This window comes from Cavia porcellus, unplaced genomic scaffold (assembly GCF_034190915.1).
Source record: "Cavia porcellus strain 051 isolate PalLab524CR breed Dunkin Hartley unplaced genomic scaffold, mCavPor4.1 scaffold_15, whole genome shotgun sequence".
NCBI lineage: Eukaryota > Metazoa > Chordata > Mammalia > Rodentia > Caviidae > Cavia > Cavia porcellus.
Window position 1 is genome coordinate 42,084,427 of NW_026947498.1, and position 12,289 is coordinate 42,096,715.

The window sequence follows — 12,289 nt, forward strand, 5'->3', positions numbered from 1 at the left end:
AAGGAGATATAGAGAGATAACTTCTGGAAATTGATCACAGAACTCATCTGTTTTACAGCATCCAAAGCAAAATGGAAAAAAATGTGATTTACATAGACCAGGTCACCTAAAATATTGACTAAAATCTATAAGAAATTAATAATCACACTCCTTATACAGAATAGACCTTGAATGACCTAATGTATACTGTCTCACATAGGATCATTTTAAATGTGCTGAAATTGGCTCTAAAACCAAGAACAAAATGATCCTTGAATTTTAATAGCAAAAGCACGTGGAAATAAATTAACATAGCACATTTATTACCTTTTAAGTTAACTAGACACAAGACAGAATAACTGGTTACATATTAAATTTTAAATTACAAATCATAAACTATTCATGGGTCATGAAATCAATAGTGTGGGCAAAAGCCAGCTTTTTGTAAACTACACACATTTATCTACATATATGCATGTATATATATATGCATGTGCATCTCAACTTTAAGGATCAATGTAGCATAATAAAACTTTACATGTGTCTTTTGGTTAAGAACATCATCTTACAAATAAAATTCATATTTTAAATATTTTTTAAAACATTTGAAAGCTACTCAGCTAGGATCTTGTTAAAAGCTCTATGAACAATAACGTCAAGCTTTAGTGAGTTCTTGAAGTGTATTTTGAGTTATTGCTTACAAGAAGACCCTCACACTTTAGACTTCATTCCTGTGAGTAGAAAAGATGTCCATTTGTAATTAAGGAGATATTAATTTTCACTGAGGAGTGTCTTAGATTTGCAGAAAAGGACCACAGGAAAGTACAAAGAAGAGAGAAAAAGCATTTCTCCTGAACAGCTTAGTTCCATTTGATCTATTCAAATGTACCAGTGACTCCTCAATCCATTCATGCACAACATTTAGGGTACTTAGGAGACCTAGAGAGTTCTGGCTACATACTGATCTGGGTGTAATTATTAGTAGCTTGCCTTTTTACTCTCAAAACATCTGGATAGATGATAAATTACATGACCACTCTTTGTATAGGAAAGAAAAAATTGTCCCTGACATGTAAAGAAACATTTGAAGGGAAAAGCTGTGTACAAAAGATTTTGTATCCATTCATTCAAACTATGACTTTCTTGTGATTCTCTTTCTCCTGACAAACTTTCTGGGATATGCTTGTTAAAAGAAATTCCGTTTTCTGATTTAAGATGGTCAATAAAGTCCAGGACCATATTTCTCAAACTGAAATTCATAGACTTGGGAGTTCTTGAATAATTTCCAGACATCGAGCTACCAATGAAAATTTAAATGTTTGTATAGTTTATTTTGAACTTAATCTAAAGTTGTAGAAAATAGTAGTAGTTGTAGAAAATAGTTGTAGAAAATAGTACACTCTCCATATATATGGCCACTAAAGATTTTAGTGTACAAAAAGATGTTGATGTTATTGAGCTAAAACCAACCCACAGTATTTTAATGTTTGTGAAATAACATAAAAACCTCACAGTGTTCATAACATATAAATTTTGCTTATAGAAAGCTGGAAACAAAACAGTATCTTAGGACACCAAAGAGAGAGAGAGAGAGAGACAGAGAGACAGAGACAGAGAGATCTTTTTTGTGAGGTCAAGTATAGAAAAGGAATGGAAGAACTGAGAAATCATAGATGATGATTGACTGACATACACTGATTTCCAAAGTCCTCCACTATAGTGGTCCGTTCAGTACATGGTCAGACTTCATCAGGCAACCTAGTTTTAATAGAACAGGGTCATCTGAGATTATAAATCAAGTCTGTTTATTTTTCATTTTTGCATTATCTGAAATTGAGCCTAAGGGCTCCTCATGCATGCCAGTTACTAGGCAAGCACTTTACTATGGAGCTGTAGCCCTAGCCCTTTTAAAAATTTTGTTCTGAGATATGATCTTGCTAATTTGCCCAGGTAGACTAAAACTTTGTGATCTTCCTGCCTTGGTCTCCCAAAGCTGGGATTATGGACATGTATTACCAAGCCCACCTCTATTTTATATATTATCTCTTAAAAGCTTTTATAAAAGCTGATAAATTTTCAAGTTTTAGAAAACTATAATATATACAAATTTTTAGATGTTTTTTTCATTTTAATAAATATTTTAAAGGGGTATTTATATTACTAAATTTTAAAATATATAAGAATAAAAACATCATAACTGGAAACAGAAGATTGATTTGCTGTTGTTACAGAAAAATGGAAACAACCAGGCACACTGTCTTGACAAGAATGCCAATTTATCAGAATAAATGATTTGCCAAGAAGTGAATAATTAATGCTGCTAATTGTCCTCTTCAGCAAGGTTCTTCCATCCCTGTCTCCCTTGTTATTCTCATTGCTTATTCACACCTTGACGGCCCACTTTTATTTATCAGTCTCTCTCAGACCTACTCTGGTTCTCCATTATTATCTTTCTACTTTCGCCTTTAACTTCTATACACATTCTTATTAACCCTTCGCCTCAATATCAGTTATGGATGAGACAATGTTTACAAAGAAAAGAGACCATTTGAAATAAAATATAAAGATACAGATGGCTAAGAAGTTCCTGGAATGTAATAATAGCTCCAAGTATATTCATTTTCCTTGGAGTTAATCTTTTACTTTTAAGATTAGGCAAATGAAGTTTAGAAAATTTGAAGTCCAGTTAATGTCAGTGATCAAGTTAAAAACAGCAGTTCCAGATCACACTGAGTTTCATATTAGAAACACACACACACACACACACACACACACACACACACCCACGCACAGCAACACAACACAACACAGCACAACACAACACCTCTAGGACAACTGATACATTTGTAAAGAATAAGATTTTCCTACCTTTTGCAAGTGCTGCTTTAAAAATTTATTTTTGACTGCCCTTAATGTGTGGAAGTACAATTTTTTTTCTATTTTCAGTCATTCTCATATGCTTTCTGCCTTTTGATATTCCTTGTAGGTTTGAAGTATTCTCCAGAAGGCAATTATGGATTTATACACTGGCATTCCCACTTTATTATTAAACCTATTTCATTTTGAAATTTTCCCACATTGCACACATGCTTAAGCATGCCCACGATATAGTGGATTCTCTAATTTATTTCTCTCAGTACAATACACAAGATTTTGAAACTGGTCTGACTATTCTTTCAATTCATTATAGAAAAAGTGAGGATTATAGCCTGAGATAGACCATTGTCACCTAGGAGTATCAAAATGAAAAACAAAACTCCTGTATTTTAAAATATTTAGAGCATTTTTCAAAAATAACTTCAGATTCTCCTATACAAAGGGAAATGTGGTGATTTATTTAAAAGACATCCCAACCAATGAGTGGGATCCTCTAACCATTGTGATAACTAATTTCCTCCTTAGGTTTCAGGGGTGGAGTTATAGGAGTGAGAGGAGAGGGAGGGAGGGCAGAAGGGTGGGAAGAAAAGAGGGGGGAAAGGGAAGGGAGGAGGCAAAGAGGGAGGGAGGGAGAAAGAAAGAGAGACAGAGACAGAAAGAGAGAGAGAGGCAGGCAGACAGACAGACAGACAGACAGACAGACAGAGATACCAAAGCAACACGGCCTAGAATGAATGCTAAGGGCTCAGGTCTCCTCCTGTAGTATCAACGGTTGTCTGAAGAATCATAAGTGGGTATGTTAGTCACCTAAAAATTAATATAACAAATGTCTCAGGTGGCCAATCTATACAGAGAGATTTTGGCTTAGATTTTTTTGGAGATTTCAGTTTTATGATTGAGCAGACATGCTGCTTTTAGGCTTCTGGTGGGGTAGGGAGCACCACATCTTGATGGGAGTCCATGGTGTAGAGTCGAACCATTCACCCCATGGTGGGGAAGTTTAAGAGGGAAAGTCTGGTGGCTCTTAGTCCTCTGCAAGGCCATGCTCCCAGTGATGTTAAACTTCCCACTAGACCTCAACCTGTTAAAGGTTTATCATTTCCTGTGATATTTAACTGACTGTGCTAACTTGAGTAAGAAATGACCAACTAAATTAGATCAGCATAGTCCTGAGTGTGACCAAGTGCTTTACTGAAAACAGAAGACCCACTCTGGATGTGAGTGGAACCAGCCAGTAGTCTTGTCACCTGAATGGAATAAAAGGGGAACAGAGCAGAAAGCCTAGGTTGATTCTTTGGAGGGGCTCCAGTCTTTACTTCACACTTGGTCTCCTGGCTTCCATGCAGATCCTCCAGCCTTTCATCACAGACCTTCTGGTCTCCTGATATAGACTCACACAGGACACTACAGTGAGCACCAGGCCTTCGACTGAACCCTTCATCTCCAGCATGCAGCCATCCCTTATGTACTCTTCCATACCTGACTCTGTGTGCAGTTATCACAAGCCTGTTTTTGTAAACACTTATGTATTTGTATGTTTTGCATTAGATCAGTTTTTCTGGTAAGCACTGACTGATACAGAGTTTGGTACCAAGAGTATCAGGTGATGTGTTAATCTTCTCAAACAAGGACACCACACCTGGAACACTTCCCAACAGCACAGGCCAGAGCCCAAGTCTTTAATACATGGACCTATGGAGAACATTCCAAACCCAAACTATAGCAGCAGAATAATGACATGATAAGGTTTTGCTGTAGGGAAAACATTTTTGCAGCAATAATAGCAAGTGTAGATTGTGAGATATGAGGCAACAGGTAGGAATATGACTGGAGAAGAAAATTGAAAAGTATAAATGACCTTACAGAAAAGTCTATTAGAGTATGGCTCTAGATAGTGCCAAGTTTTAGGGAATGTGCAGGAATATAATTTGCTGCATACAATAGAGACCAAATGTGTTGAGGAATAGGCAATCAAGAAAACAGGCAGGTGGAATATTGGGTAGGATTTCCATGGAAATGTTGTATTTAGCCTGCAGTATGGTAAGATTTCCAATGGAGAAGATCTGAACCAAACACCAAAGTTCTCCCTGAATGTGTAAGACCACAATTTAAAACCTAAACATCAGTGGGAGTCGTAATGTTTCCAAATGGTGTATCAAACCCCTGCATGTCTTATCATATCATCCACTGCTCCTGAAAAATGTTTGACTCACTCAACACAGACCCTGCCCAAGAATGATGGCACTTATCTCACTTAAAATTCTCTTGTAAGAATCACCTTTTCCTTGTTTCTACCAACTGGAATATGCCACATTGAAAAAGAAACCTGTTAATAATATACAGTTAGATTAAACAGGTAGCTCAAAAAATTTTATTTGTGGGAAAAACTTTAGCTTTATATGGACGATGTGACAGTTACTACCTGTTCTATGATGTATGACAAATAACCTTTTTTTCTTTTTTGAGACAGGGTCTATGTCCTCTATTATTGCCTGAAATTCTGGGTTCAAGTGATTTGCACAACTGTGCATCCCAAATTATACTACAAAGATTGCATATTATAAGCTAAATATTCTAATCCCTTTTTTTTTCCTCCTTGTGGTCTGGGAAGTTTATAATTGTAATCCCATTGAACCATTATAGGAATCCTGGTGAATTAACTTCAGTCTAACACCTGTAGTGCAACCCATGTTGAGAATGAAGATACTAAAACATGTTCATAGTTAAGGGCTGCCAAGGGGTCCTCAGTCTGGTCCAGATTAAGATTCACAGAACAAAAGCCTTGATCCAAGGCATCACCTAGTATTTACAAACTCATGAAGAAGAGAGGGGCTCACAGATGAAAGTGAGTATGGCAGGAATTATATGAGTAATATGAGTAATATGAGCTGAACTGGCAGGTGGAGAAAAATTACCTCTGTAATATGTAGGGAGACAGGTATGTAGAAAGACCAGCCTATATATAACTTGACTGAGGTAGCATTTAAATGATTTAGGAGGTTGTTATGTTAGTTTCTAATATGTACACTTTTGTACCCTGGGAAGTCACAGCTCTTATCTTGAGGCTTGAACCCAGTTGACATTCCTGGAGCTATGTGGCTGTGCCATCCAACCGTGCTCAACCATTTATAGGGGGCACAATGTGAGGGAACAGGAAACTGGTCAGCTGTCTTCAAGGATGACATATCAGTACCTCTGCTAGCCTTATGCACATTGCTTAGAGCCAACTGAAGGGAGAAGGAAATAGCATAGGCAACTCTGTACATATCAGTACATGGAGACAGGGCTCAATTTAACTAATGCTGAAGCAAATGTTCTGCATTCAAGGAGAGCCATCCAGTTCATCTCAGACACCAAGTAGTGGGGTTACAAGGACACATTATCATACTGGGCTGATAAAGAATCTTTTATTGAAGAATATAGATTTGTGTCTATCATGTTTATTAGGCACATTTGTTATAATCTAGGATTTACAGTGAAGAATGATCAATTCAAGAAGGCTATGCGTCATATGCAGTGTGGTACTGCCAATTATGCCAACTACTCATGGCTGAAGATACCACACAGAACGATTTTCAGTGGCATCAGAGCTGGCTACCACCACCATATTCCTCCCTCCCTTTTCTTAAGCATTGGCTACTATTAGCTATGAATCAGCAATAAACTCTTCCTACCAACACCAACTCTTTGAAAGGTCTGTCTGCTCATTCCTGTACATGTTTACCCAATGATTATTGTAATACCAGAACAGGGAAAGGTATACTATTTTGGAAAAATTGGTACCACTTTGTTTGGATAATGTTTTACTCTATAACTATCTATAAGCTAATTAAAGCTCACTGTTTTTTTCACTCTTACCACTGCTAATCTCTGAATTTTGTTTCTTCTTACTACTATATGTAATTTTGTTCCCAGTTGATTTTAAAAATTAGAAAAAAAACTGGATCCTAACATCCTGGTTTTTGTTTCTAAGTAAGTTATATATTTTTAGTTTCTGTTGATCCTCCTAGATGGTATATTTATCCTTATTTAATATGATTTTCCATAGCAATATGCAGTGGAAAATCCTTCTTGACAAGCCATAGCAAGCTTAATTGAGTTATGACATTTACTATTAAATAGCTCCCAATGAGGCAAACAATTCTTTTCCTAAGATAGCAAATGGTTTCACAGAATTTTAGAATGACTCTATATTCTCATATGAATAAGAAATTATTTTCTTCATTTGTAAAAAGTTCTAGAGGTATGGAATTAATGTTTGTGCTAGCAATCCACTCTAAAGAGCTGCATGCTCTATCAAGCTTTATTTTTCATTAGATTTGGTAAAATCTATTTAAAAAATTAAAACATAGCACTGGATTTCAGGTCAATTTTGAAATGGTTTGTTTACTCTATAATTATTCCCTAATGAAAATTGCAAATCAATTCCAAATTTTTGTTTTAAATGTCACACAATAATATTAATAGAAATTATTCCATGAAGATAGTGTTTCTGATTCTATTGATTTTGCAGCCTGAAGCCATTCAGATTCTGACATTACTTTTAATGTTTTCAGGACAAATATTCATAGATCTTTTAGCACAAATAACAGATTACCAGCATACAATGGTTAACTTGTGAGCTTCCTTCTGAATAGTTCTCAGATGCCCGTGGGATCCAGGAGATATTATAGCTTCAATGTCAGCCTGACAAGTAAAATCAGTAATAGGCCTCATCCTTACTTTCTACCCCAATACAGCAATAAGCAGAGAAAGGTAGATTGTAAACCACTGATTTTGAACCATATAAATAGGTTGAAAATAAATTGGACTATCTACTCTATTTGTCCCCAGTGTCACATTTACCTAACAAGTAATCCCATTCAACTGCATCAAAGGACTTCTTGGCATCTAATAAAATTGCAGCAATTGGCCTCCAATTTTTTCTTTGTATTCCAGATGAGTTGAATTAGTCTATGCAAATTACCTGATGCTTCTTTCCCAGGAATAAAGCTCCCTTGGATAAGACTCTACTAGATTTGTGATTATTTAGACATGTAGCAAGTGTTCAGGTAGTTATTATTTTATACCTCCCTACACTATGAAATAAAAGTTTTAACAATAATGCTAAGGAAATAATATGTAACCATAAGTTTAAGGTTATATGGATATGCATAATATAACAAAGAAATATAGGCCATCATAATTCTAAATCACAGATAGTACCCAATACTGTAAAAATTCAGTCACATCATTTAAATGCATTACATTTATTCATAGTATTATTTTGACACTAGTGTCTGTTCAGTCTGCTGGTAGCAGTGAGAAGTTAATATGTGGGTAACCAAAATTTTTGTAAAGATAAAAGTAGCTTAGAAAGTAGTATGAATTACTCCTTGCTTTTTAATTGACACTGCAAAGCTACTTCAAATGTCCATTCTTTAGTTCATTACCTGCAAAAGAAAATGGAAGGCACAGAATACTTCTTTGGAAAATTTCTGAGTATTACAAACACAAGAATGCAATTCTTTAGAACATGCCCAGAAATATTTCAAAGTTTTTTTCTCCTAAGTATTAATAAGTCTTTTGAAGCCCCAGATATAGAGAACATCATTAAAATAGAGTTGAACAATGAAGAAAAGAAGCAAAACCAGTCAATAATCTTGAGTTTTTTAAACCATTCATTAGCAAAATAAGATACAGAGAAAGGCTGGTAATGAAGGCAGCTTTTTGTTGGTGATATTGTGTTCTTTTTTGTGCTATTAGGGGTTGAACACATGCCATTTTTACTAGGCTGCATCTCCAGCCCTTTTCAAAATTTATTTACCTTTAAATGGTCTCACTAAATTACTCATGGTGCACTTGAATTCACAATCCTCCTGCCTCACTCCTAGAGTGCTGGGATTATAGGCCTACACAGTTGGACTCAATTTTAATCTTGTCTCTACTCTTTTTTCTTTATTTGTTGTGCATGTCTGGAGTACGTACTGATTACACTCATCATGTAGAGCTGGTCCATCTACATGATCTAAATTCTTTTTACTTCACTTTACCCTCCATCATTTCTTTTTCCCTCCATCTCTTACCAAGTAGCTTTGGCAAACTATAAATAGTGCTTGAGTTTTGGTTTTATTATTCAAAAAAGGGATTTCTCTACTCAGAACTGTAAGTTTACAGAGCAAAAAAGAAAACATATAAAGAATGTAATTAGCTATTTAATGTTCAATAAATGTTTGCTGCTTCATTATTAATAAAGTAATGTACAATATGTGTATGTACATTGTATATATGTATGAATATAAATATTTTAAAAAGACCAACATAAAAACAATGATACAGAAATTCAAAACAAGATAACAGGAAATTAATACATTGCATATTATTATCTTCAAAGTAGTTGTTCAGATTATAAGATATAGGCATGGGATAACTGATCAAATCATGTAAGAATAACAATTTTTTTCTATGAACTAAAAAAATCATTAGTATAACTATCTTAGCTGTCTTGTATACATATTTTGTTCTTTTTCCTTCCTTCTTTTTCCTTTCACCCATTTCAGTTGTTCTTTCCTTTTAAGCAATTTCTTACCCTTTTACACTATTATTATAGGTTTGGGATCTTATTTACTTTTTTGGTTTCTTATACTAGGGAGATAATATGATGTTTACAATGTAACCCATTTATAAATGGGTTTTACACATTAGATAAAGTCTAATCCAACATCAGATCAAATATTCAAATTGAACTGCACAGTACTATGTTGGGAAAATAATAACATTCAACAAAATGTATCGTGAAAATTTACTAGATAAATAACTTTCCTCAAAATAAACATTTTTAAACTGATAATATCTGAAGACAGAATTTCAAAGAGTAAATACAAACCAAAAAATACTAATTTAAAACAAAAACCCTTTTCATTGTCACTAATCTTCTATAATCCAATACGTTTGAGTGGGCTAGAAAGAAATCTAGCTTTACTTCGAAACATTGGTTAGATACACAAAAAAGTTTTTAACAGAATGAGGATGCATAAAAAAGCATTCTTTTTAAGAATTCCTAGTTATTTGAATCTGATTATAGCTACTTGCAAAACACAAAATAGTTAATTACCAAATGAGCTCTAATTTAAATGAACAAAATAAAAGGATACAAAAATATTTGGCTTCAGCAAAAGTTTTTATTTCTATAATCATGAAGTGTTTTTTAAAGGCTAATTTCCAAATTTATATTGAAGTATGCTGCATGATTTTTCTTATTAGTTGGAAAAATATGGTTGTACTCAAGTGAAGTAGTTGGACAAAACACATGCTCCAAAACTGAAGCTAAAATCTTAAATAAAACAAAACATACCCACAGTATTCCTAGGATATGTAAACAGAAAGAGCCAATTAGAAAATGGTATTGGGTTTACAGCATCATCCACTCTCACTAGGCATTTCCCTCTTGTGAATTAATATGTAACATTATACTCTCATGTAACATTTTATCAGAGTGAAATAAAAAGCCCCTCCAGATTGCAACTGTAAGATAATTAGATTCAGTAGTGTTCATTATGACTGCAATTATATAACAAAACTCTCCAAATATAGTTCAGTTATTGCAGTTATTAGTCATTCTGGTTTTGTTGCTTTACAGCTTGCTGGATAGACTCCATTATTTTACAAGCTTAAGGTGGAAAGTCAAATCTGTGCATGTGAGTCTGCTGTTCCAAAGGCCTTTCAACATAATTTACCCTTTCAATTAGTATCTGTGAATATGGAAAAAAATTAGGAAAATAAACCCAGTGTCAATAGAGTCACTGACCTTTGCAGTAAACAGAAGACACTTATTAACAGAAAACAAATTTGCAAATAGGAAATCTATTTTGCTAGAATTAGAAACTGCACTGCTTAAGAAGATAGCTTCAGAATAACAATCAGTTCTTACCAAAAGATCTGTACATCTGATTAGGAGGAAAACAGTAAGAGTGTTGGCAAGGAGCATCTTTCATGGCTTAATAGCACGATGAACAGAATATAGTTCTAAACATTTTATGCACAAAACCATGTATTCTGATTAATTTAACCATAAAATGCCAAGTAAGAGACACAGAACAAATGCTATCCGTGCCACCTTAAATTGTTGCTACAGATACATTTCTAGGAAAATGTACAACTGAAAAATCTTAAGCATAAGTTCTGAGATGCTAAAGTATTAACTTAATAGAATTGCAAACAGATCTAGGGAAAATGACTGTATAAAGTGACTGGAAGACAATACACAAAATAATAAACACAGTAAGGTATCAACATTGTTTATAAGTTTCATGTCCCTGCTTTCTGTAGCCCCACATACACGACTGGACCTTGATTGTCAGGATGATTTGACAGTGTGAGAGTGGGGAAGCTTTTGTTATTCAATGGCTGGACTTCTGCAGCCATTAAAAAAAAAAATCATGTCATCATTTTCCCATGCTCTGTATTTTTTTCAGTTTAGCCACATACATTGGGCCCCAGGCTTTGCCCTTATCTGGAATCACCAGGAGCCCACATTCTTGGCCAGTGGGAGCAAATGTGAAGTCTTGGGAGCAATGTTTTGTGAATCCCCTAAGGTCCATAGGCACGATGTTACTGTAGGAGTTTAAAACTTCAGTGATCACATCTTGATTTTCTGCCTTGGAAAGTGTGCATGTAGAGTACACAAGTAACCCTCCAGGACGTAGGGCTTTGATTGCAGACCTAAATGTGAACAGAAAAATGAGATTCATTGGGTCCCTTAAGAGGAAATCAGGGGGTCTTACAGTAATAAAGATCACTTACTTGAAACTAATCTTACTCTGACTCAGACAAAAACAACTTTGGAGGATTTTCATCCTTATACCTCATTCTTCCTTGACTTATTCCTGATGACTTGGGAAACGGTAATCAGATCAATCAAGATTGAAAGGACAGAGTATGTGTGATGGTTGGTGGTTTTATTATCTAAAGGACAGGGAAAAGAAGTTAGAATGTGGCAGAGTAAGTTTGTGTCTGAATTGATGAAAATGAAGATATTAATTGAAAGCATTCAGAAGAATTGACTTATTTCATACTCCATATATTCCAAGTTGGATAAATAGGTTAAAAGCTGAAAGATTTTGTATTAGTTTTCCTTTGCTATGACAAAATACCTCATAAAGCAATTTAAAGGAAGAAAAAAATTATTTCTGCTCAGGGTTATAGAGCTTTCAGTTAGCTGAAAGCTAACTTCCATTCCCTATAGGACCTTAGTGAGGCCCACATTATAGTGCAAGACTGTGGCAGAGGCAAGCTGCTCACCTCATGGCAGGTAGAAAGCAAAGAGAAAGTATGAAAGAATCAAAGAGAGGGGTCTAGGATTGGATAGGCCCTGTGGTCAGGTTACCCCATGACTACCCACTCCTCTTAACTAGGTCTCACTCTTAATAGCCAGTTAGCTATGAACTCAACAGTG

General features: G+C 34.9%; 1 pseudogene; it reads right to left on the reverse strand.

Annotated features, from left to right (window-relative positions):
• Window positions 1–11,254: 11,254 nt before the first annotated feature.
• LOC100726081 (tRNA (cytosine(34)-C(5))-methyltransferase, mitochondrial-like) overlaps window positions 11,255–12,289 on the reverse strand; it is a 64,103-nt pseudogene continuing 63,068 nt past the window's right edge.